General features: G+C 48.7%; 1 long non-coding RNA gene across 1 annotated transcript in view; it reads right to left on the bottom strand.

Moving 5' to 3' along the window:
* LOC132206700 (uncharacterized) overlaps positions 1-24,198 on the bottom strand; it is a 39,404-nt gene extending 15,206 nt beyond the window's left edge. Inside the window, exons 1-2 of the long non-coding RNA XR_009443103.1 lie at positions 24,040-24,198; positions 19,498-19,610 (exon numbers count right to left, since the gene is read on the bottom strand). This is a non-coding gene — a long non-coding RNA (uncharacterized LOC132206700). The remainder of the gene's footprint in view (positions 1-19,497; positions 19,611-24,039) is intronic.
* Positions 24,199-24,690: the final 492 nt, after the last annotated feature.

Genomic DNA, 24,690 nt, shown 5'->3' with positions numbered 1-24,690 from the left:
TCACTGCATCCCATTTCTCTTAGTCACTGCATCCCATTTCTCTTCGTCACTGCATCGCATGACCCTCAGTCACTGCATCGCACGACCCTCAGTGACTGCATCGCATGACCCTCAGTGACTGCATCGCATTTCACTCAGTCACTGCATCCCATTTCCCATAGTCACTGCATCTCCTTTCGTCAGTCACAGCATCCAATTTCACTCAGTCACTGCATCCCATTTCACTCAGTCACTGCATCTCACTTCAGTCAGTCACTCCCTCCCATTTCAGTCAGTCACTCCCTCCCATTTCAGTCAGTCACTCCCTCCCATTTCAATCAGTCACTGCAACCAATTTCCCATGGTCACTGCATCTCCTTTCCTCAGTCACTGCATCACATTACCCTCAGTCACTGCATCACATTACCCTCAATCCCAGCATCCCATTTCACTCAGTGCCTGCATGCCATTTCACTCAGTCACTCCCTCCCATTTCACTCAGTCACTCCCTCCCAGTTCACTCAGTCACTCCCTCCCAGTTCACTCAGTCACTCCCTCCCATTTAGGTCAGTCACTCCCTCCCATTTCAGTCACTCCTTCCAATTTCAGTCAGTCACTGCATCCCATTTCCCTCAGTCACTGCATCCCATTTCACTCAGTCACTGCATCCCATTTCACTCAGTCACTGCATCCCATTTCACTCAGCCACTGCATCCCATTTCACTCAGCCACTGCATCGCATTTCACTCAGCCACTGCATCGCATTTCACTCAGCCACTGCATTGCATTTCACTCAGCCACTGCATCGCATTTCACTCAGTCACTACATCCCATTGCCCTCAGACACTACATCCCATTGCCCTCAGTCACTGCATCCCATTACCCTCAGTCACTGCATCACTTTTCACTCAGTCACTGCATCACTTTTCACTCAGTCACAGCCTCCCACTTCACGCAGTCACAGCCACCCACTTCACTCAGTCACTGCCTCCCAATTCACTCAGGCACAGCCTCCCAATTCACTCAGGCACTCTGTCCCATTTCACTCAGTCACTACCTCCCATTTGAGTCAGTCACTGCATCCTATTTTCCTCAGTCACTGCGTCCCATTTCTCGCAGTCACTGCGTCCCATTTCACGCAGTCACTGCGTCCCGTTTCATGCAGTCACTGCGTCCCGTTTCACGCAGTCACTGCGTCCCGTTTCACGCAGTCACTGCGTCCCATTTCACGCAGTCACTGCGTCCCATTTCACGCAGTCACTGCATCCCATTTCACGCAGTCACTGCAACCCATTTCCCACAGTCACTGCATCTCCTTTCCCTCAGTCACAGCATCCCATTTCACTCAGTCACGGCATCCCATTTCACTCAGTCACTGACTCCCATTTCACTCAGTCACTCCCTCACATTTCACTCAGTCACTCCCTCACATTTCACTCAGTCACTCCCTCCCATTTCACTCAGTCACTCCCTCCCATTTCACTCAGTCACTCCCTCCCATTTCACTCAGTCACTCCCTACCATTTCACTCAGTCACTCCCTACCATTTCACTCAGTCACTCCCTACCATTTCAGTCACTCCCTCTCATTTCAGTCACTGCATCCCATTACCCTCAGTCACTGCATCCCATTTGACTCAGTCACGACATCCTATTTAACAGAGACATTGAATCCTATTCAACTGAGACAGTGCATCCCATGATCCTCAGTCACCACACCCTATTCCACACAGACACCGCATTCCATTTCCCTCAGTTACCGCATCCCATTTCACTCAGTCACCGCATCCCATTTCCGACAGTTACCGCATCCCATTTCACTCAGTCACTGCATCCCATTTCACTCAGTCACTGCATCCCATTTTAGTCAGTCAGTGCATCCCATTTCACTCAGTCAGTCACTCACTCCCATTTCAGTGACTCCCTCGCATTTCCCTCAGTCACTGGGTCCCATTTCTCTCAGTCACTCCATCACATTTCACGCAGTCAGTGCATCACATGTCTTTCAGTCTCTGCACCCCATTTCACTCAGTCACTGCATCCCATTTCCCATAGTCACTGGATCTCCTTTCCTCAGTCACGGCATCCCATTACACTCAGTCACTGCATCCCATTTCACTCAGTCACTGCATCCCATTACCATCAGTCACAGCATCTCCTTTCCTCAGTCACTGCATCCCATTTCACTCAGTCACTGCATCCCATTTCACTCAGTCACCGCACACTATTCCCCACAGTCACTGCATCCCATTTCCCTCTGTCACTGCATCCCATTTCGCTAAGTAACTGCATCCCATTTCAATCAGTCACTGCATCCCATTTCAGTCAGTCACTCACTCCCATTTCCCTCAGTCACTGCATCCCATTTCACTCAGTCACTGCGTCCCATTTCCCTCAGTCAGTGCAACCCAATTCCCAAAGTCACTGCAACACATTTCCCACAGTCACTGCATCTCCTTTCCCTCAGTTACTGCAGCCCATTTCACTCAGTCGCTGCCTCACATTGCCCTCAGTCACTGCATCCCATTACACTCAGTCACTGCACCCCATTTCACTCAGTCACTGCGTCCTATTTGCCTCAGTCACTGCGTCCTATCCTCAGTCACTGCATTGCATTTCCCTCAGTCTCTGCGTCCCAGTTCACTCAGACAGTGCGTGCCATTACCCTCACTCACTGCATCCCATGACCCTCAGTCACTGCTTCCCATTTCCCTCTGTCACTGCATCCCATTTCACTCTGTCACTGCATCCCATTTCACTCTGTCACTGCATCCCATTTCACTCTGTCACTGCATCCCATTTCACTCAGCCACTGCATCCCATTTCACTCAGCCACTGCATCCCATTTCACTCAGTCACTACATCCTATTTAACGGAGACAGTGAATCCTATTCAACTGAGACAGTGCATCTATTCCCCTAAGTCACCGCATGCCATGTCACTCAGTCACCGCATCCCATTTCCATCAGTCACTGAATACCATGATCCTCAGTCACTGAATCCCATGACCCTCAGTCACTGAATCCCATGACCCTCAGTCACTGCATCCCGTTTCACACAGCCACTGCATCCCATTTCACTCAGTCACTGCATCCCATTGCCCTCAGTCACTGCATCCCATTGCCCTCAGTCACTGCATCCCATTGCCCGCAGTCACTGCATCCCATTGCCCGCAGTCACTGCATCCCATTTCCCACAGTCACTGCATCGCGTTACCCACAGTCACTGTATCACATTACCCTCAGTCACTGCACCCATTTCCCACGTTCACTGCATCCCATTTCCCACAGTCAATGCATCCCATTGCCCTCAGTCAATGCATCCCATTGCCCTCAGTCACTGCAGCCCATTTCAAACAGACACTGCATCTCCTTTCCCGCAGTCACTGCATCTCAGTTCACAAAGCCACTGCATCCCATTGCCCTCAGTCACTGCATCCCATTGCCCTCAGTCACTGCATCCCATTGCCCTCAGTCACTGCATCCCTTGTAACGGACACAGTGAATCCCAATTAACTCAGACAGTGCATCCATTTCACTCAGTCATTGCATCTCATTACCCTCAGTCACTGCATCCCATTACCCTGTCACTGCATCCCATGAACTTCAGTCACAGGATCCCATTTCAAACAGACACTGCATCTCCTTTCCCTCAGTCACTGCATCCCATTTCACACAGCCACTGCATCCCATTTCGCACAGCCACTGCATCCCATTTCACTCATTCACTGCAGCTCATTTCACTCATTCACTGCAGCTCATTTCACTCAGTCACAGCATCCCATTTCAGTCAGTGACTGCAACCCATTACTCTCATTCACAGCATCCCATTTCCATCAGTCACTGCATCCCATTCATCTCAGTCACTGAAACCCATTTCGCACTGTCACTGCATCTCCCTTCCCTCAGTCAGTGCATCGCATTTCACTCAATCACTGCATCCCATGACCCTCAGTCACTGCATCCCATTACCCTCAGTCACTGCATCCCATTGCCCTCAGTCACTGCATCCCATTGCCCTCAGTCACTGCATCCCATTACCCTCAGTCACTGCATCCCATTGCCCTCAGTCACTGCATCCCATTTCCCTCAGTCACTGCATCCCATTACCCTCAGTCACTGCATCACTTTTCACTCAGTCACTGCACCACTTTTCACTCAGTCACAGCCTCCCACTTCACGCAGTCACAGCCACCGACATCACTCAGTCACTGCCTCCCAATTCACTCAGTCACTCTGTCCCATTTCAGTCAGTCACTACCTCCAATTTCAGTCAGTCACTGCATCCTATTTTACTCGGTCACTGCGTCCCATTTCACTCAGTCACTGTGTCTCATTTCACTCACTCAGTGCGTCCCATTTCACTCAGTCACTCCCTCCCATTTCAGTCAGTCACTCCCTCCCATTTCAGTCAGTCACTCCCTCCCATTTCAGTCAGTCACTCCCTCCCATTTCAGTCAGTCACTCCCTCCCATTTCAGTCACTCCTTCCAATTTCAGTCAGTCACTGCATCTCATCGCCCTCAGTCACTGCATCCCATTACCCTCAGTCACTGCATCCCATTACCCTCAGTCACTGCATCACTTTTCACTCAGTCACTGCACCACTTTTCACTCAGTCACAGCCTCCCACTTCACGCAGTCACAGCCACCGACTTCACTCAGTCACTGCCTCCCAATTCACTCAGTCACTCTGTCCCATTTCAGTCAGTCACTACCTCCAATTTCAGTCAGTCACTGCATCCTATTTTACTCGGTCACTGCGTCCCATTTCACTCAGTCACTGTGTCTCATTTCACTCACTCAGTGCGTCCCATTTCACTCAGTCACTACCTCCCATTTCAGTCAGTCACTGCATCCTATTTCCCTCAGTCACTGCGTCCCATTTCTCTCAGTCACTGCGTCCCATTTCTCTCAGTCACTGCGTCCCATTTCACGCAGTCACTGCATCCGATTTCACTCAGTCACTGCATCCCATTTCCCATAGTCACTGCATCTCCTTTCGTCAGTCACAGCATCCAATTTCACTCAGTCACTGCATCCCAGTTCACTCAGTCACTGCATCTCATTTCAGTCAGTCACTCCCTCCCATTTCAGTCAGTCACTCCCTCCCATTTCAGTGAGTCACTGCATCCCATTTCCCTCATTCACTGCAACCCATTTCGCACTGTCACTGCATCACCATTCCCTCAGTCACTGCATCGCATTTCACTCAGTCACTGCATCCCATTTCACTCAGTCACTGCATCCCATTTCACTCAGTCACTGCAGCACATTTCACACAGTCACTGCAACCAATTTCCCATGGTCACTGCATCTCCTTTCCTCAGTCACTGAATCACATTACCCTCAGTCCCAGCATCCCATTTCACTCAGTGCCTGCATGCCATTTCACTCAGTCTCTGCATCCCATTTCACTGAGTCACTCCCTCCCATTACACTCAGTCACTCCCTCCCATTACACTCAGTCACTCCCTCCCATTTCACTCAGTCACTCCCTCCCATTTCACTCAGTCACTCCCTCCCATTTCACTCAGTCACTCCCTCCCATTTCAGTAAGTCAATCCCTCCCATTTCAGTCACTCCTTCCAATTTCAGTCAGTCACTGCATCTCATTTCCCTCAGTCACTGCATCTCATTTCCCTCAGTCAGTGCATCTCATTTCCCTCAGTCAGTGCATCTCATTTCACTCAGCCACTGCATCCCATTTCACTCAGCCACTGCATCCCATTTCACTCAGCCACTGCATCCCATTTGACTCAGTCACTACAACCTATTTAACGGAGACAGTGAATCCTATTCAACTGAGACAGTGCATCCATTTCCCTCAGTCACCGCACCCTATTTCCCACAGTCACCGCATTCCATTCCCCTCAGTCACCGCATCCCATTTCAGTCAGTCACCGCATCCCATTTCAGTCAGTCACCGCATCCCATGACCCTCAGTCACTGAATCCCATGACCCTCAGTCACTGAATCCCATTTCACTCAGTCACTGCATCCCATTTCACACAGCCACTGCATCCCATTACCCTCGGTCATGGCATCCCATTACCCTGTCACTGCATCCCTTGAACTTCAGTGAAAGGATGCCATTTCAAACAGACACTGCATCTCCTTTCCCTCAGTCACAGGATCCTATTTCACTCAGTCAGAGAATCCCATTTCACTCAGTCAGAGCATCCCATTTCACTGAGACAGTGCATCCCATTTCACTGAGACAGTGCATCCCATTTCACTGAGACAGTGCATCCCATTACCCTCTGTCACTGCATTCCATTTCCCTCAGTCACTGCATCTCATTTCCCTCCGTCACTGCATCTCATTTCACTCAGCCACCGCATCCCATTTCACTCAGCCACTGCATCCCATTTGACTCAGTCACTACATCCTATTTAACGGAGACAGTGAATCCTATTCAACTGAGACAGTGCATCCATTTCACTCAGTCACTGCATCCCATTGCCCTCAGTCACTGCATCCTATTGCCCTCAGTCACTGCAACCCATTTCCCACAGTCACTGCATCGCGTTACCCTCTGTCACTGCATCACATTACCCTCAGTCACTGCATCACATTACCCACAGTCACTGCATCCCATTTCCCACAGTCACTGCACCCATTTCCCACAGTCACTGCATCCCATTTCCCACAGTCACTGCATCCCATTGCCCTCAGTCACTGCATCCCATTGCCCTCAGTCACTGCATCCCATTTCAAACAGACTCTGCATCTCCTTTCCGTCAGTCACTGCATCCCATTTCACACAGCCACTGCATCCCATTTCGCACAGTCACTGCATCCCATTTCGCACAGTCACTGCATCCCATTTCACTCAGTCACTGCATCCCATTTCACTCAGTCACTGCATCCCATTTCACTCAGTCACTGCAACCCATTACCCTCATTCACTGCAACCCATTTCCATCAGTCACTGCATCCCATTCATCTCAGTCACTGCATCCCATTTCCCAGATTCACTGCATCTCCTTTCCCTCAGTCACTGCATCTCCTTTCCTCAGTCATTGCATCACATTACCCTCTGTCACAGCATCCAATTTCACTCAGTCACTGCCTCCCATTTCACTCAGTTACTGCATCCCATTGCCCTCAGTCAATGCATCTCCTATCTCTCATTCACTGCATCCCATTACCCACAGACAGTGCATCGCGTTACCCTCAGTCACTGCAACACATTTCCCACAGTCACTGCATCCCATTTCCCACAGTCACTGCATCCCATTGCCCTCAGCCACTGCATCCCATTTCGAGCAGACACTGCATCTCCTTTCCCGCAGTCACTGCATTTCAGTTCACTCAGTCACTGCATCCCATTTCACTCAGTCAGTGCATCCCATTTCCCTCAGTCATTGAATCCCATTACCCTCAGTCACTGCGTCCCGTTACCCACAGTCACTGCATCGCGTTACCCTCAGTCACTGCATCACATTACCCTCAGTCACTGCATCACATTTCCACAGTCACTGGATCTCCATTCCATCAGCCACTGCATCCCATTTCAGTCAGTCAGTTCGTCCCATTACCCTCAGTCACTGCAACCCATTACCCTCAGTCACTGCATCCCATTAACTTCAGTTGCAGGATCCCATTTCAAACAGACACTGCATCTCCTTTCCCGCAGTCACTGCATCTCAGTTCACACAGCCACTGCATCCCAGTTCACACAGCCACTGCATCCCAGTTCACACAGCCACTGCATCCCAGTTCACACAGCCACTGCATCCCATTGCCCTCAGTCACTGCATCCCATTTCACACAGATACTGCATCCCATTTCACTCAGACAATGCAACCCATTACCCTCAGTCACTGCATCCAATTACCCTCAGTCACTGCACCCATTACCCTCAGTCACTGCATCCCATTTCCATCATTCACTGCATTCCACTTCACTCAGTCACTGCATCCCATCTCCCTCAGTCACTGCATCCCACTTCCATCATTCAGGGCGTCTCCTTTCCCTCAGTCACTGCGTCCCATTTCCATCAGTCTCTGCATCCCATTTCACTCAGTCACAGCATCCCACTTCCATCAGTCACTGCATCCCATTTCACTCAGTCACTGTGACCCTGTCCATCAGTGACAGCAACCCATTTCCCACAGTCACTGCATCCCATTGCCCTCAGTCACTGCATCCCATTGCCCTCAGTCACTGCATGCCATTGCCCTCAGTCACTGCATGCCATTGCCCTCAGTCACTGCATCCCATTGCCCTCAGTCACTGCATCTCCTATCCCTCATTCACTGCATTCCATTACCCAGAGTCACTGCATCGCGTTACCGTCAGTCACTGCATCCCATTTCCCTCAGTCACTGCATCCCATTACCCTCAGTCACTGCATCCCATTAACTTCAGTTGCAGGATCCCATTTCAAACAGACACTGCATCGAATTTTCATCAGTCATTGCATTCCATTTCCACACAGTCACTGCATCCCATTTCCCTCAGTCACTGCCTCCCATTTGCGGCAGTCACTGCATCCCATTGCCCTCAGTCACTGCATCCCATTGCCCTCAGTCACTGCATCCCATTTCCCTCAGTCACTGCATCCCATTTAACGGAGACAGTGAAGCCCATTTAACTGAGACAGTGCATCCATTTCACTCAGTCACTGCATCCCATTAGCCTCAGTCACTGCAACCCATTACCAACAGTCGGAGTATCCCATTTCCCACAGACACTGCATCTCCGTTCCCTCAGTCACTGAATCCCATTTCCAGTCACTGCATCCCATTTCCACCAGTCACTGCATCCCATTTCCACCAGTCACTGCATCCCATCTCACTCAGTCACTGCATCCCATCTCACTCAGTCACTGCATCCCATCTCACTCAGTCACTGCATCCCATCTCACTCAGTCACTGCATCCCATCTCACTCAGTCACTGCACCCCATTTCACTCAGTCACTGCATCCCATTCCCCTCAGTCACTGCATGCCATTTCCCACAGTCACTGCATCTCGTTTCCCTCAGTCCCGGCATCCCGTTTCCCTCAGTCACCGCATCCCATTACCCTCAGTCACTGCATCCCATTTCCCACAGTCACTGAATCTCCTTTCCCTCAGTAAATGCGTCACATTTCACTGAGTCACTGCATCCCATTTCACTGAGTCACTGCATCCCATTTCACTCAGTCACTGCATCCCATTTCCATCAGTTACTGCAACCCATGAATCTCAGTCACTGTATCCCATTTCCCTCAGTCACAGCACCCCATTTCACACAGTCACCGCATCACAGTTCACTCAGAAACGGCATCGCATTCCCCTCATTCACTGCATCCCATTACCATCAGTCACTGCATTCCCTTTCACTCAGTGACTGCATCCCATTGCCCTCAGTGACTGCATCCCATTACTCTCAGTCACTGCGTCCCATTACGCTCAGTCAGTGCCTCCCATTTCCCTCAGTCACTGCATCCCATTTCACTCAGTCACTGCATCCCATTTCACTCAGTCACTGCATCCCATTTATCTCAGTCACTGCATCCCATTTATCTCAGTCCCTGCATCCCAGTTCACTCAGTCACTGCATCCCATTACCGTCTGTCACAACACGCCATTTCCCACAGTCACTGAATCTCCTTTCCCGCAGTCACTGCATCCCATTTCACTCAGTCACTGCATCCCATTTCCGTCAGTCACTACATCCCAATTAACAGAGACAGTGAATCCCATTTAACCGAGACTGAGCATCCATTTCACTCAGCCACTGTGTCCCAGTCCACTCAGTCAGTGTGTCCCATTACCGTCAGTCACGGCATCCCATTTATCTCAGTCACTGCAAAACCATTACCCTCAGTGACTGCATCCCATTACTCTCAGTCACTGCGTCCCATTACACTCAGTCAGTGCCTCCCATTTCCCTCAGTCACTGCATCCCATTTATCTCAGTCACTGCATCCCATTTATCTCAGTCACTGCATCCCATTTCCCTCAGTCACTGCAGCCCATTTCACTCATTCACAGCATCCCATTTCCCTCAGTCAATGCATCGCATTTCACAGAGTCACTGCATCCCATTACCGTCAGTCAGAGCATCCCATTACCCTCAGTCACTGCATCCCATTTCCCTCAGTCACTGTATCCCATTTCCCTCAGTCACTGTATCCCATTTCCCTCAGTCACTGCACCCCATTTCATAGTCACTGCATCCCATTTCATAGTCACTGCATCCCATTTCCCCCAGTCACAGCACCCCATTTCACTCAGTCACCGCATCCCAGTTCACTCAAACGGCATCGCATTCCCCTCATTCACTGCATCCCATTACCATCAGTCACTGCATTCCCTTTCACCCAGTCACTGCATCCCATTGCCCTCAGTCACTGCATCCCATTGCCCTCAGTCACTGCATCCCATTGCCCTCAGTCACTGCATCCCATTTCACACAGCCACTGCATCCTATTTCACTCAGCCACAGCATCCCATTTCACAGTGTGACTGAAACCCATTACCCTCAGTCACAGCATCCCATTTCCATCAGTCACTGCATCCCATTCATCTCAGTCACTGAATCCCATTTCCCTCATTCACTGTATCCCATTTCCATCAGTCACTGCATCCCATTCCCCACAGTCACCGCATCCCATTAACTTCACTCGCAGCATCCCATTTCACTCAGTCACTGCATCCCATTTCCCTCAGTCACTGCATCCCATTTCCCTCAGTCACTGCATCTACTTTCCTCAGTCACTGTATCCCATTTCACTCAGTCACTACATCCCATTTAACAGTCACTGCAACCCATTTCACAGAGTCACTGCATTCCATTTCCTTCAGTCACTGCATCCCATTTCCCTCAGTCACTGCATTCCATTTCACTCAGTCACTGCATCCCATTTCACACAGACACGTCATCCCATTTCACTGAGTCACTGCATCCCATTACCCTCAGTCACAGCATCTCATTTTCAACAGTCACTACATCTCCATTCCCTCAGTCACTGCATCCCATTTCAATCAGTCACTGCATCCCACTTCCCTCAGTCACAGCATCCCATTTCACTCATGAAACGGCATCCCAGTTTACTCAGAAACGGCATCCCATTACCCTCAGTCACAGCATTCCGTTTCCCACAGTCACTGCATTCCCTTTCAGTCAGTCACTGCATCCCATTTCAGTCAGACACTGCATCCCATTACACTGAGTCACAGCATCCCAGTTCACTCAGTCTCGGCATCCCATTCCCCTCACCCACTGCAACCCATTACCCTCAGTCACAGCATCCCATTTCTGTCAGTCACAGAACACTATTTCCATCAGACAGTGCATCCCATTTCCCTCGGCCACTGCATCCCATTTCACTCGGCCACTGCATTCCATTTCAATCGGCCACTGCATCCCATTTCACTCGGACACTACATCTCATTTTATTCAGTCACTGCATCCCATTTCCCTCAGTCACTGTATCCCAGTTCCCTCAGTCACTGCACCCCATTTCATAGTCACTGCATCCCATTTCCCCCAGTCACAGCACCCCATTTCACTCAGTCACTGCATCCCATTTCACTCAGAAACGGCATCCCAGTGTACTCAGGAACGGCATCGTATTCCCCTCAGTCACTGCATCCCATTTCACTCAGCCAGTGCATCCCATTACACTCAGCCACTGCATCCCATTTCACTCAGCCACTGCATCCCATTTCACTCAGCCACTGCATCCCATTTCTCACAGTCACTGCATCCCATTCCCCTCAGTCACTGCATCCCATTCCCCTCAATCACAGCATTCCGTTTCCACAGTCACTGCATCTCCTTTCCGCAGTCACTGCATCCCATTTCACTCAGTCACTGCATCCCATTTAACGGAGACAGTGAAGCCCATTTAACTGAGACAGTGCATCCATTTCACTCAGTCACTGCATCCCATTACCATCAGTCAGACTATCCCATTTCCCACAGACACTGCATCTCCGTTCGCTCAGTCACTGAATCCCATTTCCATCAGTGACTGAATCCCATTTCCACCAGTCACTGCGTCCCATTTCCCACAGTCACTGCAACTCATTTCACTCAGTCACTGCATCCCATTTCCACCAGTCACTGCATCCCATTTCCACCAGTCACTGCATCCCATTTCCACCAGTCACTGCATCCCATTTCCACCAGTCACTGCATCCCATCTCACTCAGTCACTGCATCCCATCTCACTCAGTCACTGCATCCCATCTCACTCAGTCACTGCATCCCCTCTCACACAGTCACTGCATCCCATTACCCTCCGCCACTGCATCACATTACGCACAGTCACTGCATCCCATTACCCTCAGTCACTGCAACGCATTACCCTCAGTCACTGCAACGCATTACCCTCAGTCACTGCAACGCATTACCCTCAGTCACTGCATCCCATTAACTTCAGTCGCAGGATCCCATTTCAAACAGACACAGCATCCCACTTCCATCACTCACTGCATCCCACTTCCATCAGTCACTGCATCCCACTTCCATCAGTCACTGCATCCCACTTCCATCAGTCACTGCGTCCAATTTCACTCAGTCACTGCAACCCATTTCCCACAGTCACTGCATCCCATTTCCATCATTCACTGCATCCCATCTCACTCAGTCACAGCATCCCATTTCGCTCAGTCACTGCATCCCATCTCACTCAGTCACTGCATCCCATCTCACTCAGTCACTGCATCCCATCTCACTCAGTCACTGCATCCCATCTCACTCAGTCACTGCACCCCATTTCACTCAGTCACTGCATCCCATTCCCCTCAGTCACTGCATGCCATTTCCCACAGTCACTGCATCTCGTTTCCCTCAGTCCCGGCATCCCGTTTCCCTCAGTCACCGCATCCCATTACCCTCAGTCACTGCATCCCATTTCCCACAGTCACTGAATCTCCTTTCCCTCAGTAAATGCGTCACATTTCACTGAGTCACTGCATCCCATTTCACTGAGTCACTGCATCCCATTTCACTCAGTCACTGCATCCCATTTCCATCAGTTACTGCAACCCATGAATCTCAGTCACTGTATCCCATTTCCCTCAGTCACAGCACCCCATTTCACACAGTCACCGCATCACAGTTCACTCAGAAACGGCATCGCATTCCCCTCATTCACTGCATCCCATTACCATCAGTCACTGCATTCCCTTTCACTCAGTGACTGCATCCCATTGCCCTCAGTGACTGCATCCCATTACTCTCAGTCACTGCGTCCCATTACGCTCAGTCAGTGCCTCCCATTTCCCTCAGTCACTGCATCCCATTTCACTCAGTCACTGCATCCCATTTCACTCAGTCACTGCATCCCATTTATCTCAGTCACTGCATCCCATTTATCTCAGTCCCTGCATCCCAGTTCACTCAGTCACTGCATCCCATTACCGTCTGTCACAACACGCCATTTCCCACAGTCACTGAATCTCCTTTCCCGCAGTCACTGCATCCCATTTCACTCAGTCACTGCATCCCATTTCCGTCAGTCACTACATCCCAATTAACAGAGACAGTGAATCCCATTTAACCGAGACTGAGCATCCATTTCACTCAGCCACTGTGTCCCAGTCCACTCAGTCAGTGTGTCCCATTACCGTCAGTCACGGCATCCCATTTATCTCAGTCACTGCAAAACCATTACCCTCAGTGACTGCATCCCATTACTCTCAGTCACTGCGTCCCATTACACTCAGTCAGTGCCTCCCATTTCCCTCAGTCACTGCATCCCATTTATCTCAGTCACTGCATCCCATTTATCTCAGTCACTGCATCCCATTTCCCTCAGTCACTGCAGCCCATTTCACTCATTCACAGCATCCCATTTCCCTCAGTCAATGCATCGCATTTCACAGAGTCACTGCATCCCATTACCGTCAGTCAGAGCATCCCATTACCCTCAGTCACTGCATCCCATTTCCCTCAGTCACTGTATCCCATTTCCCTCAGTCACTGTATCCCATTTCCCTCAGTCACTGCACCCCATTTCATAGTCACTGCATCCCATTTCATAGTCACTGCATCCCATTTCCCCCAGTCACAGCACCCCATTTCACTCAGTCACCGCATCCCAGTTCACTCAAACGGCATCGCATTCCCCTCATTCACTGCATCCCATTACCATCAGTCACTGCATTCCCTTTCACCCAGTCACTGCATCCCATTGCCCTCAGTCACTGCATCCCATTGCCCTCAGTCACTGCATCCCATTGCCCTCAGTCACTGCATCCCATTTCACACAGCCACTGCATCCTATTTCACTCAGCCACAGCATCCCATTTCACAGTGTGACTGAAACCCATTACCCTCAGTCACAGCATCCCATTTCCATCAGTCACTGCATCCCATTCATCTCAGTCACTGAATCCCATTTCCCTCATTCACTGTATCCCATTTCCATCAGTCACTGCATCCCATTCCCCACAGTCACCGCATCCCATTAACTTCACTCGCAGCATCCCATTTCACTCAGTCACTGCATCCCATTTCCCTCAGTCACTGCATCCCATTTCCCTCAGTCACTGCATCTACTTTCCTCAGTCACTGTATCCCATTTCACTCAGTCACTACATCCCATTTAACAGTCACTGCAACCCATTTCACAGAGTCACTGCATTCCATTTCCTTCAGTCACTGCATCCCATTTCCCTCAGTCACTGCATTCCATTTCACTCAGTCACTGCATCCCATTTCACACAGACACGTCATCCCATTTCACTGAGTCACTGCATCCCATTACCCTCAGTCACAGCATCTCATTTTCAACAGTCACTACATCTCCATTCCCTCAGTCACTGCATCCCATTTCAATCAGTCACTGCATCCCACTTCCCTCAGTCACAGCATCCCATTTCACTCATGAAACGGCATCCCAGTTTACTCAGAAACGGCATCCCATTACCCTCAGTCACAGCATTCCGTTTCCCACAGTCACTGCATTCCCTTTCAGTCAGTCACTGCATCCCATTTCAGTCAGACACTGCATCCCATTACACTGAGTCACAGCATCCCAGTTCACTCAGTCTCGGCATCCCATTCCCCTCACCCACTGCAACCCATTACCCTCAGTCACAGCATCCCATTTCTGTCAGTCACAGAACACTATTTCCATCAGACAGTGCATCCCATTTCCCTCGGCCACTGCATCCCATTTCACTCGGCCACTGCATTCCATTTCAATCGGCCACTGCATCCCATTTCACTCGGACACTACATCTCATTTTATTCAGTCACTGCATCCCATTTCCCTCAGTCACTGTATCCCAGTTCCCTCAGTCACTGCACCCCATTTCATAGTCACTGCATCCCATTTCCCCCAGTCACAGCACCCCATTTCACTCAGTCACTGCATCCCATTTCACTCAGAAACGGCATCCCAGTGTACTCAGGAACGGCATCGTATTCCCCTCAGTCACTGCATCCCATTTCACTCAGCCAGTGCATCCCATTACACTCAGCCACTGCATCCCATTTCACTCAGCCACTGCATCCCATTTCACTCAGCCACTGCATCCCATTTCTCACAGTCACTGCATCCCATTCCCCTCAGTCACTGCATCCCATTCCCCTCAATCACAGCATTCCGTTTCCACAGTCACTGCATCTCCTTTCCGCAGTCACTGCATCCCATTTCACTCAGTCACTGCATCCCATTTAACGGAGACAGTGAAGCCCATTTAACTGAGACAGTGCATCCATTTCACTCAGTCACTGCATCCCATTACCATCAGTCAGACTATCCCATTTCCCACAGACACTGCATCTCCGTTCGCTCAGTCACTGAATCCCATTTCCATCAGTGACTGAATCCCATTTCCACCAGTCACTGCGTCCCATTTCCCACAGTCACTGCAACTCATTTCACTCAGTCACTGCATCCCATTTCACTCAGTCACTGCATCCCATTTCCACCAGTCACTGCATCCCATTTCCACCAGTCACTGCATCCCATTTCCACCAGTCACTGCATCCCATTTCCACCAGTCACTGCATCCCATCTCACTCAGTCACTGCATCCCATCTCACTCAGTCACTGCATCCCATCTCACTCAGTCACTGCATCCCCTCTCACACAGTCACTGCATCCCATTACCCTCCGCCACTGCATCACATTACGCTCAGTCACTGCATCCCATTACCCTCAGTCACTGCAACGCATTACCCTCAGTCACTGCAACGCATTACCCTCAGTCACTGCATCCCATTAACTTCAGTCGCAGGATCCCATTTCAAACAGACACAGCATCCCACTTCCATCACTCACTGCATCCCACTTCCATCAGTCACTGCATCCCACTTCCATCAGTCACTGCATCCCACTTCCATCAGTCACTGCGTCCAATTTCACTCAGTCACTGCAACCCATTTCCCACAGTCACTGCATCCCATTTCCATCATTCACTGCATCCCATCTCACTCAGTCACAGCATCCCATTTCGCTCAGTCACTGCATCCCATTTCCATCATTCACTGCATCCCGTTTCCATCATTCACTGCATCCCGTTTCACTCAGTCACAGCATCCCATTTCGCTCAGTCACTGCATCTCACTTCCATCAGTCACTGCATCCCACTTCCATCAGTCACTGCATCCCACTTCCATCAGTCACGGTGTCTACTTTCCCACAGTCACTGCGTCCCATGTCCATCAGTGACGGCATCCCATTTCCCTCAGTGACTGCATCCCATTTCCCTCAGCCACTGCATCCCATCTCACTCAGTCACTGCATCCCATCTCACTCAGTCACTGCATCCCAATCCCCTCAGTCACTGCGTCCCATCACCCCCAGTCACAGCATGCCATTTCCCATTGTCACCGCATCACATTTTACTGAGTCACAGCATCCCATTTCACTCAGTCACAGCATCCCATTTCCGTCAGTCACAGCATCCCATTTCACACAGTGACTGCATCCCAATTAACGGAGACAGTGAATCTCATTTAACTGAGGCAGTGCATCCCATCTCACTCAGTCACTGCATCCCATCTCACTCAGTCACTGCATCCCAATCCCCTCAGTCACTGCGTCCCATCACCCCCAGTCACAGCATGCCATTTCCCATTGTCACCGCATCACATTTTACTGAGTCACAGCATCCCATTTCACTCAGTCACAGCATCCCATTTCCGTCAGTCACAGCATCCCATTTCACACAGTGACTGCATCCCAATTAACGGAGACAGTGAAGCTCATTTAACTGAGGCAGTGCATCCCATTTCACTCAGTCACCGCATCCCATTTCCCACATTCACTGCATCCCATTAGCCTCAGTCACTGCAACCCATTACCAACAGTCGGAGTATCCCATTTCCACAGACACTGCATCTCCGTTCCCTCAGTCACTGAATCCCATTTCCATCAGTGACTGAATCCCATTTCCACCAGTCACTGCATCCCATTTCCCACAGTCACTGCAGCTCATTTCACTCAGTCACAGGATCCCATTTCACTCAGTCAATGCATCAAATTTCACTCAGTCTCTGAATCCCATTTCCACGAGACACTGCATCCCATTTCCACCAGTCACTGCATCCCATCTCACTCAGTCACTGCATCCCAATCCCCTCAGTCACTGCGTCCCATCTCCCATCGTCACCGCATCACATTTTACTGAGTCACAGCATCCCATTTCACTCAGTCACAGCATCCCATTTCCGTCAGTCACTGCATCCCATTTCACATAGTCACTGCATCCCAATTCACGGAGACAGTGAATCCCATTTAACTGAGACAGTGCATCCCATTTCACTCAGTCACCGCATCTCCTTTCCCTCAGTCACTGCATCCCATTTCACTCAGTCACTGCATCCCATGTTACTCAGTCACTGCATCCCTGTTCACTGAGTCACTGCATCCCGTTTCACTGAGTCACTGCATCCCGTTTCACTGAGTCACTGAATCGCATTTGTTATTCTCACTTGAATGCAATGGTCATGAATCTCCTCCAATGGCTGGTCATGTATTTCCAATGCAAAATTTTACCAAGTTTTGATTTTCAATTTTGATCACATGTGTCTCCTCTATTCTATAAGATGCTGCAATAAACTCAAATTTGATAAATCATAATTCAACCACCATTACCTACAGAGTTAATTTCATCAAACAGATCCAATTAGAATTGTCACATTCGCAAATCCTGATTCAAGTTTTTCTCATTATGGGCCACGTGGTTAAGAAAAAAGACACTTAGAGTCAGAGAGATGTACAGTGGGGAAACAGATCCTTTGGCCCAATTTGTCTCTGTTGACCAGATATCCTAAATTAATTTAGTCCCATTTGCCAGCATTTGGCCCATATTCCTCTCAACCCGTCTTATTCATATACCCATCCACATGCCTTTTAAATGTACAAGCCTCCACCACTTCCTCTGGCAGCTCATTCCATACATGCACCACTATGAAAAAAATCCGGTCCATTTTAAATCCTCCCTCTCTCATTTTTAACCTATTCCCTCCACTTTTGGATTCCAGCAACCCGGGGAAAAGATCTTGGCTGGTCGCTCTATCCACGTCCCTCGTAATTGTATAAACTTCCTTATGGTCAGCCCTGAACTCCAAAGTTCCAAGAAATAGCTGCCTGTTCAAGCCCACGGTATACCTCCAACCTCCGATGCTGGTAACATCCTTGTAGATCTTCTCTGAACCCTTTCAAGTTTACAACATACAACAAGACGGCACAGAATAGGCCCTTTGGCCCTCAATGTTGCGCCGACAACTTTCCTCTCGCAAGGAGACCAAAATCGATTGCAGTATTCCAAAAGCAGCCGAACCAACGTCCTATATGGCTGCTAAGTGATCTCCCAACTCCTATACTCAATGCACTGACCGATAAAGGCGAGCACACCAAATGTCTCCTTCATATCCTTTCTACCGGTGGCTGTACTTTGATGGAACTACGAAACTGCACTCCAGCGTCTCTTTATTAAGCAACACTCCCCACAACCTTCAGTGTATACGTGCTGCCCTGATTTGCCTTTCCAAAATGTAGCACCTCACATTTATCTAACCTCAACTCCATCTGCCACTCCTCAGTTTATTGGCCCTTGTCAATGTCCCATTGCATTCTGAGGTGACCTTCTTGGCTGGCTACTACACCTTCAATCATTGGGAAACTTATTAAACACACCTTCTATTTTCATATCCAAATCATTGCATCACTTCAACTCCCCCTCCCACTCCCTGGACGACATGTCCATCCTGGGCCTCTTCCAGTGTCACAACCACACCACCCAGAAACTGGAGGAGCAGCACCTCATATTCCGCCTCGGGAGCTTCCAACTCAACAGCCTCAATGTGGACTTGGCCACCCTAAAAATCTCCCCACCCGCCAGCCTCATCCCAAGACTAGTTCCTCCCCTCATCCCCGCCTCCATGACCTGTCCGCCTTCTCTCCCACCTATCCACTCCTCCCACCTCACTGACCAACTCCCACCACTGCTTGGAATTATTCTTCTTTTCACACTTCATCAGCTCGACATGATTTCTAAAATCTATTTTCCAATTGTTGGAAAAAGTGAGATAAAGTAAAAGAAGTTACATTCTTACCACTCGGGAAATCTCTGAATATTCTTCTGTTGAAAGGCCGCCAAAGAACGATGCAATTCTTTTGTCACAAACGCTGTGAGGGAGACATCTTTTTCGGTTCCACTAACTCCACCCTAAGGAAGACAAACCCACGTAACATATCTAGTGACTTAAAGCATACTCTATTGTTGCCCAAGGTGGAGAGCTGGATGAACACAGCAGGCCAAGCAGCATCAGAGGAGCAAGAAAGCTGATGTTTCGGGACGAGACCCTACTTCAGAAAATTGGCGCTGGAGAATCTGAGATGACAAGGTGTAGAGCCGGATGATACTGCTTGGCCTGCTGTGTTCATCCAGCTTTACACCTTCTTATCTCAGATTCTCCAGCATCTGCAGTTCCTACTCCCTCTATTGTTGCCCTTTCACTTTACTGAACTCATAGGAGCCAGTGGTTTTGTTTAGGCCCGTGTAATCTTACAGTTATTGGCCTGTACAAAATTCTGAATTAATTTTGATCGACTGACGGGAGGAGAGATGAATTTTATAGAAATTTGTGTTTTCTACCAATTTGCAGAGGGCATCGTGGGCGATTGAAGGACAGTGTTATTATCCTCCAGGTCTGCGGACTGCATCGTTACCAACTTGCCCATTTGCATATACAGACAATATTCATTATGTACCAATGAAACATAATAAACCAATACTGCGTACTAAAAACAACCCTCACATATCAATGGAAATTTAATATTTATCACAGAGTTTGAAGAATTGAATTCAATGATACAAAGCAAAAACCAGTGAAGATGAGTGCAGTTGGTCGGCACTTTTCCCACTAAGTGGAGGTTGGCAGTTTGAGGCCACCCAAGAACAAGCAAGCTCTGTCTAACTCCAAGGGCAGCACGGTGGCTCAGTGGTTAGCACTGCTGACTCACAGCGCCAGGGACCCAGGTTCGATCCCACCGTTGGGCGATCTTCTGTGCGGAGTTTGTACATTCTGCCCATGCCTGCATGGGTTCCTGCTGGGTGCTCTGGTTTCCTCCCACAGTCCAAAGATGTGCAGGCTAGGTGTATGGGCCATGCCAAACTTGCCCATTGTGTTTAGGGATGTGTAGATTAGGTGTGTTAGTCATGGGAAATGTAGGGTTACTGAGGAAAGGGTCGGGGAATGAGTCAGGGTGAGATGCTCTTCGGAGGGTGGCTGTGGACTTGTTGGGTCAAAAGGGGCTTGTTTCCACACTGTAGGGATTCTATGATATGGAAGTATCTTTTGAAGTGGGCATTCATGGGTATGCTGTAACAGAGACCTTGAAATACTGCACAACAAATATTTGGAACTAGACTGTCAATTCAGACATAGCATCAAAAAAGATCATGGAAGTTGTCACCCATATAAAGCAGGATTGATGAAAATCCAGCAGGAAATGGTGTCAAAAGACACAGTATCTTTTATTCATCTCCAGTTATTTTGTCCAAGGCACTGGATGCTGGCAGGATTGAAACATTTAAGAAATGCTTCACAAATCACAAATAAGGACCTGCACATCTTTGAACAATGGGAGGAAACTGCAGCACCTGGCAGAAACCCCTCGCAGACGCGGGGAGGACGTGTCAATTCCACACAGATAGTTACCCAAGACTGGAATCTCAATTGGCTCCCCAGTGCATGAGCAGCTCGAACCAGTGAGCAACTACCTTGCCCACAAGGGGTTTTATAAGCGCATACATTATTTCCATTAATAGTTGGGGGAAGACAGATCCAATCCTCTATGTCCAATCAAAATAACATCTTGTAGATATCATGACAACAATCATAAATGATTTTGAATAAGTAAATCAAAAAAATTGAAATAGTTTCCAAGCCTAAATACTAGATATGGTGCAGTTAAGATGAATAGCGCAACAACAAAAAGGCCATATTTTATGTGACCATCGGTAACACTTGAAAACTTACAACAATATAGTCACCAGTAGAGATCTGGAGTGGCTTGATGGTGCACTCCTTCATACACTGCAATGAAACTCCAAAGATCACAAATTCTCCTTCAATACCATGTTATAACAGTGACTGCATCAACCTGTGTTTATGGGCCTGACTGGAAGCGCACACAACATGCATCAACAAAAAAATAATCTAAGGTGATAGGAGAAATAAATGTATGCATGCAACGTCTTTGAAAAGCAATCATTTCTAGCGGATGCAAGCCCATAAGGAATCTCGTTTCGCAGATTATATTCATTTGCACTGCAGGTCATGCCAGTCAGAATCAGTTTTCGTTTCATGACAGATAACTAAAATGTCCAAAACAATGAACTTTGTTTGATCAGAAGATTTTAAGTAAGGACTATGTCTTGTGTGAGCTGATGGCATTCGGGGATGGAGAAGGTACACTCACTGCTGGCATCTTGACACCATTGAATGAGCAAGCGTGGACACTAAGGTTGTAACAGGTAACAATTGTACACGCAATATCTTTTGAGCTCCTTCCGAGCAGGCCTGTAATACTCTAAAGCTGTGCTAGACCCTCACTTACTCCACCTTACGTACGCTGCCTTTTTCTTTTTGACAAGAAGCACCTCTGTACCCGTCATCCAAGGCTCCTTAATCTTACCCCTTCTTACCTGTCTCAGAGGAACAAATTTACACATCACACGCAACAACTCCTCCTTGAACAGCTCCACATGTCTGCTGTGCCCTTTCTGTGGAACAATTGCTCCCAATATGTAGTTCACAACTCCTGTCTGACAGCATCATAGTTTCCTTGACCCCAGTGAAATATCTTCCCCTTGTAACTGCTCCTTTCCCTTTCCATGGCGATGGTAAATGTGAGGCTGTTGTGGTCACTGTTGCCAAAGGGCTCTCCCACCACAATATCTGACACTTGTCCTGGCTCATTGCCGAGCACAAAATCCAAAATGGCCTCCCCCCTCGGCCTGTCCCCATACTCAGTAAGGAAACCCTCCTGAACACACCTGACATAAACGGCTCCATCCAAACCATCTGCACTCAGGAGGTTTCAATCTATATTGGGAAAGTTGAAGTCACCCATAACAACAACCCTGATACGTTTGCACTTTTCAACAATCTGCCGGCCAATGAGTTCTTCGATCTCCCTACTGCTATTTGGGGTCTGTAGAAAACCCCCAGTGAAGTGACTGCTGCCTTGCTGTTCCGAACTTCCACCCATACTGACTCAGTCGACAAACGTTCCTCGGCAACATCAGCCCATACCACCTCGGTAGACGAGTCCTCAAAGGTTCTTTCAGCCGCTGTTATACTGTCCTTGACCAACAAAGCCACACCTCCCCCTCTTTTACCACCTTCCCAGACCTTAATGAAAGATCTAAACCCTAGAACCTGCAACATCCATTCCTGACTCTGCTCTATCCATGTCTCCGAAATGGCCACAACATAGAAGTCCCAGGTACCTATCCAAGCTGCAACCTCACCTAACTTATTCCGGATACTCCTGGCATTAAAGTCGTCACACTTCAATCCAGCTTGCTGTCTGCCAGCACACTCCTGTGATAGTGAGGTCCTGACCATGTCCTCCCTACACTCATCCTCCTGTGTACTAAGACTACACCTCAGTTTCCCATCCCGCTTCTGAGCTCGTTTAAATCCACCCGAATGGCACCAGCCAATTTTCCACCCAGGATATTAGTGCCCCTCTGGTTCAAGTGGAGACCGTCCTGTTTGTACAGGTCCCACCTTCCCCAGAATGAGCCCCAATTATCCATGTACCTGAAGCCCTCCCAACTGCATCATCCCTGCAGCCACGTGTTCAGCTGAAATCTCTCCCTGTTCTTTGCCTCGCTATCACGTGGTACGGGTGACAAACCAGAGATGACCACTCTGCTTGTTCTAGCTCTCGGCTTCCACCCTAGCTCCCTCAAATCCTGCCTGACATCCCTATCCCTCTTTCTACATCTGCCGTTGGTGCCTATGTGGACCACGACTTGGGGCTGGTCACCCTCTCCCCTCAGGACCCGAAAGAGACGATCCAAGACATCACGGACCATGGCACCTGGTAGGCAACACACCAATCGTGAGTCTCTTTCGTTCCCGGCAAATCTTCTATCAGTCCCTCTAACTGTTGAGTCCCCAATGACTATCACGCTCTTCCTGTCCCCCCCACCCCGGTCCCTTCTGTGCAAGAGGGACAGACTCGGTGCCAGAGATCTGCACCCTACCGCATGCCCCTGGTAAGTAGTCCCCCGGAACAGTATTCAAAACGGTGTACTTGTTTTTCAGGGGAGCAATCACAGGGGATTTCAGGGGAACGACCACAGGGGAAGGTTGGTCGAGCTACACCGGGTAAACGTACAGTTTTGGCTGAAGAAACATGTGTTTCAATGTGAGCTAATGGAAGAAGCCATGGAGTCAAAGCTAAACATTTCGACAATAAGACAACCATTCTTAAAAGCAGCAGAGAGCATGAAAAAGAAATGAGCGGCTTTAATATCCACTTAAAATTTATGTGGAATATCAGATGGAATTTTCTTGTTGACTCCATTGTGCAATCATGTCGATCTAAAAATGTTAACTGCATTAATTAATACTAACCAGAAACGGACTTTGTAGTAAATGGTTTGACGATTTTCTGTATCTGGAACATCCCTTTTCCTTCTCGAACGAAGATCGTACCAACCTACGAGACCAAACTGTGAGTCAAACGGACACGACTCGTAATCTTTAAATTCCTCATCAAAACAGTCTCATCGTATGGTTCTGTGCAATAAAAGAGAAAGAATAAACATGTTTCCCACAATTTTGCTGATGTTTACGAACAGAATGCACAAATTCAAAAAGTTTGAGCTGGCATGTTTGCTTCCTCCAGCCTGTTTAAACTGTTCCATTCAATGTGAAATTTGTGATAAGTTAGAGCACACAGGTCTATCTGATCTGTGCCACCACCTTCTATTAGTCATACATGCTTTCCCCACCTTCCTGTAATACATTCCTTGAAGTGTTCAATGAGATTTTGATTTTAAATCTTATCGTCATATTCTTTTGATTCTCAAGCATCAATGAATCTGATGTCGCTGCCATTCCATGCAGTGCATAGCACGTCAAACAGGAGTCTTATTCTTGCCATGAGCACTGAGGTAGTATGGGATCATAACTGTCTCACAGTTCAGAAAGAAATTCCACATATAGGGCTATGTAGAGTCATGCAGTTAATTTTATTTGACATGCTATTTCTTTTCTTCTCAA

Source organism: Stegostoma tigrinum, chromosome 41 (genome assembly GCF_030684315.1).
Source record: "Stegostoma tigrinum isolate sSteTig4 chromosome 41, sSteTig4.hap1, whole genome shotgun sequence".
NCBI lineage: Eukaryota > Metazoa > Chordata > Chondrichthyes > Orectolobiformes > Stegostomatidae > Stegostoma > Stegostoma tigrinum.
This window is presented reverse-complemented; position numbering and strand designations above follow the sequence as displayed.